This window comes from Quercus suber, unplaced genomic scaffold (genome assembly GCF_002906115.3).
Source record: "Quercus suber isolate HL8 unplaced genomic scaffold, Cork oak 2.0 scaffold_852, whole genome shotgun sequence".
Taxonomy (NCBI): Eukaryota; Viridiplantae; Streptophyta; class Magnoliopsida; order Fagales; family Fagaceae; genus Quercus; species Quercus suber.
Window position 1 is genome coordinate 234,658 of NW_027070282.1, and position 6,985 is coordinate 241,642.

Sequence of the window (6,985 nt, forward strand, 5' to 3'; positions counted from 1 at the left end):
GACTCATGACGACGGGAGTAATCGTTGAGACGACGAGCTTCTGGTGTTGGATCGGAACCCCTGCAGTAAGCGTGAAGAGTGTCGAGTGTAATAAGATCCTGACACTTCTGCTCGTCCAAATGGATTTTTGTTACCCTACAAATGATAGCCTCCTGCTCGTTTGAGATATATGGACGAACACTAGCTAAAAGAAAACAAGAAAAGTAGACGATGTTAGAAACTTGTAACAAATAAACTGAAAGAAGTAGACGACATTAACCTAATGGGATTAACCTGAGTCCTTAACATAAGCCCAAGTGTTGTCAAAACCATGGGGCATCGTCTCTCACTCTTCCTGACGACACACCCAGTTCGTCCCTCTAACAAAGAAGTACCTGCCCTTCCAATTCCTATTGGAATCGGGCATATCAGATACTAGTCTTAGCTCTTTCTTCCTCGCTGAGAAGTGATATATTCCCTTTGATGAGACAATGTGTTGGGGACAGTAGCACCAGAAGAACTTGTCAAGAGTCAATTGACGGTTCCCTCCACTTAGGTGACCTTACAAAATCTCAGCCCCAATAAAAATCCTCCATGCATTGGGGGCGATTTGGCTGACGAACAACCTTAAAAAATTGGCCAACTGACGGTAAAGTGCCGTTAGAGGCAATCTCAACCCTACCGCAAACATGACATCATACATGCCGACATCCGCAGTCTTTCCTGTATAGCACCTCTTAGACTTCCCAGGGAGATGGATGGGGATGTTGTTTGGAATTTGGTATCGAGCATGTAGAGAATTGAAAATCTTGTCTGACATCGTCGGCAAGAAGTCATTAATTGTCCATTCTTTGGGGAGAATGAAAGGACGGTCATCCTTTGGACTTCCTGAAGTACTCTCTAAGACCTCCTCACTGCTGTCATTTTCATTCCCATCACTCTCTCTCCTTTCCTCCTCATTGCCGTCATTTTCATCCCTATCGCTCTCTTTCTTTTCCCCCTTGTCATCCACATCTTCGCCCTTACTTACTACCTCATCTTCTCCATAACTTTCCATTTCCTCATCAGAAGGTTGGGCTGACGTTTTCCTCTCTGACAACCAGGAGAAGCCCTCCTCGAGCTCATGACTTGATGGGAAGACCTCGTCGTAGCTTGCTTCTTCGCGAATTGACGACTATTTACTCGCTGCTTCTCTAGACATCTGACTACCTACAAGCAATGGAGGTATTCTAAGAACCTAAAAAATTTCACAGATCAACCAAGATAAAAGTAAAAAATTAGAAGCAGTAAGAGCAAAAGTGACTTACCAAGTAAAACCGACAAACTCTTGAAAGATGACAGTCTTGGCTAAAACAAGATGGCTTGGGCAAAGTTCTTGAAGTGACGGGTTTGCTTTGACAATCAACAACAGTAAAATAGAAGAAAATGAGGGGAGAGGCGAGGTATATATATAAGAAAGGATATGCACAGAAGACGAAGTGACACCCTCGTCCAGAAGCAAAGCCAGTTAAGTTGTGCCGCACGTCCAAGCATTAAATAAAGGTTGCTTAAGGCAATCGCCCATAAATGATTTTCTCTCTCTCCTGAGCAAAAGAAAATTAACAATAAAATTCAATTCCATAACTCGTCAGCTTAAGCTGATGAAGCTATGGAGTAGGGAGCAACTGATAAGGATAAAATTGTAAATATGAATACTCACTAATGGAAAGGCATAGAGTGATGATTCCAAACAAACCTGTCGGTCTTACTTGTGTCCATTGACAAGTGACAACAATAGGGAGTCTACAGCTCTAAGCTGACGGGGTCAACTTGGGGAAGATGGAAAGTTGACGACACTAAGTTGAAGGGGATGTACGAGATTGACGGCTTTGACATGACCTTAACTTGGCCTCCACATATGCGTGTATAAGGAAATATCTTGTGCCCCACGCTTAGTGTTAGTTGAAAAGACTCCTACAAGGAAAGGATTCCGCAAAATACACTTATGAGGATTCCTATAAGAAAAAGACTTCTAAATCAAGAAAGAGATGTCAACTCTCTACTACTATAAAAGTCCTAAAACCCTCACTAGCCAAGGTACGCAAAATTCCCCCCAGGCACTCTAGAGTTGCGAGAAGTTCTAACTTGACGTTTGGAGGGTACTTGGTCGGCACCACATCGGTGCTCTCTGTTAGGTCTTCTCTTTTTGTATTGTGCAAGTATCGTTTCGAGCCTGTGAGGACTGTGTGACTTATTTTAAGGGCAAATTATATTTTTTCACTCTAAATTATCACTTCGATTATGCTTAATCCCTTAGCTATCAAAATGTTGCACAATTTTAACTTTTCAAAGTTATAACGTATAACAGAATTTAGTATTGAAATATCAATTTATCAATTTCTCTACAAACATATAATTGAGAGTAAATTAGTTTTTCAATGCTAAGATAGTGGGTTAAGTGTAACATATTTTTGAAATTAAGGATAAATAGTATATTTCGATGGTTCTTAGGATGAAGTATAATCGGGTTGATAATTTAGACAAAAAGAAAAATTGTGATTTTGCCCAAAAAAAATTTTGAAAAGTAATTTTGCCAAATTTTAAATAATAATAATAATAATAATAATAACAAGCCCACGCTTCCAAATCCGAATCCGAATCCTAATCCAAATAGTTAATGCCGTAAAACAAAGATCCGGGGTTTCTTTTTCTTGGCCGACACTCTCTACCCTCTACTATATATTCGCAGTCCCCTCATATCCCCAATGCACACTCGACACAACAACCAAAAAAAAAAAACCCTACACAGCAATCCTAGCAGCCTCTCAGCGTTCCTCTTTCTCAGTACTTTTCCCAGCGAATCCAAGAACTTTGTCAATCATGGCCATCCTCTCTGATTATGAAGAAGATCAGCAGAATCAACAACCCTCTTCTTCTAAGAAAGAGGTCATTCTTGCTGAGAAAGAAGCCGAGGCCAAAAAGCCAGAGGAGGAGGAGAAGCAGCAGAAAGAGAAGAAACTTGTTCCCAACAAAGAAAACGGCCTAGATATGGAGAATTATTCATGGGGTCAATCCCTTCAAGAAGTCACTGTTAACGTTCCAGTCCCACAAGGCACTAAATCCAGCCTTCTTTTGTGTGACATAAAGACGAACTCTTTGAAGGTTGGGCTCAAGGGTCAGCCTCCAATCATCGATGGAGAGCTATTCAAGCCTGTGAAAGTTGACGATTGTATTTGGAGTTTGGAGGATAAGAAGATGATCACTATTCTTATTTGCAAGAGAGATCAGAGCGAGTGGTGGAAATCTTTGTTGAAGGGTGATCCAGAGATTGACACACAGAAAGCTGAACCAGAGCCAAGCAAGTTGTCTGACTTGGACTCCGAGACCCGTTCTGCTGTGGAGAAGAGATGTTTGATCAGAGGCAGAAACAGAAGGGACTACCAACAAGCGATGAGATTCAAAAAGAACAGCTGATGAAACAATTCATGGCTCAGAATCCCAACATGAAATTCCCTCCGGAGCTAAGTTCATGTGAGATTAGGAAGACAATGAAAGATCTAATCTTTTTAGTTATATGCAGTTCTAATTTTTATTGCTTTTGTTTGGGATTAAGGATTTGTTTACAAATTTAAGCATGTGATCATGTGCTATTCAATATCAATTGTGGGCTTTTTAGATTTATTAAACTTCAATTTTTGGTTGGATTTATTATAATCTGTAATCTTTTTAGTTCGTAGATGTTTATTGCAGTTGCTTTCGTTTAGGATTGAGAATTTGTTTACAGATTTAAGCGCGAGATCATGGGCTATACAATATCAATTGTGGGTTTTTCAGATTTATCAAAGTTCAATTTTTGGTTGGATTTTTGGGTACTATCATTAACATAGAACAAAGGGCGAATACATCAAGGTTCAGCGGTAATGCTGGATGGGCAGTTTTAGTGTTTGGATTTATAATAATCTGTAATCTGATATATAAGAACAAGTTTTATATGGGCTATTAGAAGTTTAGAACCATTGTAATCTCTCTATTTCTTTTTTTTTTTTTTTTTTTTTTGGTCTTTTGGCTAAATTTAAGCCTGGTCATTCAATTTGCATTCTATGCTGATTTAATTCTCGACATGCAAATTTTTGTACCGTGGGTACATTATTATATAAACCGTGCTTGCATAAAATTTGTAGAGATATGATAGTTACACGAAGTCATGATTTTAGTTATAATTATAAAATTTGCATACAAAAACCAGCCTCTGCTCTCAAGGATTGATATTAAATTTTGTTTCAAATTTTAATAATAGAATTCTAGTAGAAGTATAATTTTTATTTATTTATTTATTATTTGATAGTTATATGGGGGAGGAGGATTTATGTCCTGATCGTCGACAAAATTCTTGATAGTTAGAATATAATTTTGAATTTCTCAAAACTTAGATGATAGAGAGTTGTGAGCAATGTAAAATTTTTCAATTATGACTTTAAATGACAATTTTAGTTTTAAAAAAATTATGTGTACGTTGTGTCTGAATGTGTGCAATAGAAATTTCCCTAGAGTTTTACCTCAAATAAACCACTCAAACAATTAATAAGACAAAAAAGGATTTTTAGTTTTGAATACAATTTTTAATTCTTTGAAAGATTAGTAATAGAGAGTTTTAGCTAATTTAATTATCCTAACAAATAATAAAATTAACTAATTTAATAATTAATGAGAGAAATGGGTCCAACATATTAATTGAATAGGTGAAGAAAACTAGAAAGGGAAAGACAAACAGAGAGAGAGAGAGAGAGAGAGAGAGAGAGAGAGAGATATTTGATACACAAACATATTTATTAAATTAGTGACATTTGTGTTAAAACCTCATCATCTCCCCCATTATATGTGTGTTTTTGTTAAAAAAAAGGAAAGGAAAAGAAAAAGATGTGGAGGGTAGTGAGGATAGTTAGTCAATTTACTTTACTAAGTAAGATCAATTTAGTCATGTTTGGTTTCATTAGTTGAACCCGATCTAGTGTGTGAGCCCATGAGTTAAGCGTTGCATATGGTACATTGTAGCAAAACTCTCAAATTAGAGGATTAATTTAGCAAATTATAAGTTCAGTGGACATTATAATTTGGGTAATAGATTATGACCCCAAAAAAAGTATAATTTCTAAAAATCTTTTGTTAAAACAAATCAAAAACCTAATAATTTCTTCCTAAAAAAAGGTTAGATTTTAAAATTTATAATTTAGATTAGATTACATTATAAGTAGAAAACAATTAAACTAGTTTTTTTTATTCTTTTTTTAGAAAGAAATTAAACTAGTTGGTAAATCATGCAATTATGGGAAAGTTTAAAAACATATAATTTTTTTTATAAATTTTTTGCCTTAAATATGAAATTGATAATTAAGGTGGTTATTAATATTGACAAATAAGGGTGTTCAAACCTAAGATATTAATCTTAGGGATATCATGAGGTTTTAGAAACCACTAAACCAATCCCTTGGGATTATGGTGGTTATTGATAAACATCTATTATGATCAATTTTGTATATGGAGCTATATATTGCTGTATTTGTTTATTTATAAGAACCGTATATTATAGCATTAAACATTTATTATGATTACATTTGCATATGTAATTATATATTTTAGCATTTAAAAATTGTAATATACCAAGATCTTAATGAAGTGTATAAATGTAAAATATAATTTAAATTAAATTAAATTAATATATATATATATATAGAGTTTTTTTTTTTGAAACATATATATATAATATATATTAATTTTCTAATTTTTAAAATTATGAAATTAAAAAAATTACATTTTTTTTGGGCACTAAAGTGCGAGTATGATGGACACTAGCAAGAAAAATAAGTTGGATAAATTTCAAAGTTAGAAAGTTGAATTCAATGTAATTAAAGTTAAAAAGTCCAAATTAAATTTTAGAAAAGTTTTAGATGGTGCAATTTAAAATTTAAAAAAAAAAAAAACTACCAAATTGGCCATGAGCTGAGCCTGTAAAACAGTGTTTCATGCTTGACACAAAAAGGGAGGGGAAAAAAAAAAATCACGGCAAGCAAATCGGAGATGAGAGTAGAGGACAAGCGCATTGATTCCTCTTCTAAAAGGTTAGTTATTGGACAACACAATTTTCTCAAACTGAAAACTCAAAATTGGAATCATATTGCCGAATTCTATTTCTGATATACTGATGACTGTGTTTATTAGACAATACTTCTTTATACAAGCTTTAATAGATTTTTCATTTTAATGAATAAATTTAAAGCAAGTTCTTTATCAAAAGTTTTAATATCTGAAAAGAGACGATATTTTCTAAGTATGTGAAGAGTTCATGCAAGACATAATCTTTGATCTTCTAGATTTTTTTTTTAGTGAGGGGTGCATTTGTATATGTTGGAAGAATGCGAGCAAAAACATTTGCAAATTTAAGAATAATAGAAGCTCTAGTTCTATGATACCAGTTTAGTGAGGGGTGCATTTGGGATCTCCATGTATCTCTCCGTACTCCTGTAGTACTCCATTCCCCTTTTCCCTTCCCCGGAGCTTAGTCTCCCCTTTCATTCCTTCTTCGCCATAGCCTCTCCCTTTTCCCAGGCTTCCCCTCGCCATAACCCCTTTATCCACATTCCTATCCCTCTCTTTATACCCATCAGCACAACCTTTTTCTTCCATGGAGATCTCAGAGCTCGTTTCTCGTACAGAGAAATGCTCATGCCAGGACATCAGACTTGAGCTCCCTCCAAACCAAAAAACCAATACACAAACCGAGCTTCTCCTTCTAGCTAAACTCCTTACCACCAAAAACACCAGCCTTAATATGGTAAAAGAAATCACTCAAAAAGCTTGGAAGCCAGCGTTTCCTATGGATGTCAAAAAACTAAGCCAGAACATCTTCATGTTCTCCTTCATTCACGAAGCTGATCTACACAAGGTCTACAATAAAAGACCTTGGTCCATCAGAGGTGGGCACCTCATCCTAAAACATTGGAGTTCCGACTTGACATGGCAGGAAGTAGAC

At 35.5% G+C, this 6,985-nt stretch overlaps 1 pseudogene; it reads left to right on the forward strand.

Moving 5' to 3' along the window:
• The first annotated feature begins 2,700 nt into the window (after positions 1-2,700).
• LOC112033508 (protein BOBBER 1-like) lies at positions 2,701-3,672 on the forward strand (annotated as a pseudogene).
• Positions 3,673-6,985: the final 3,313 nt, after the last annotated feature.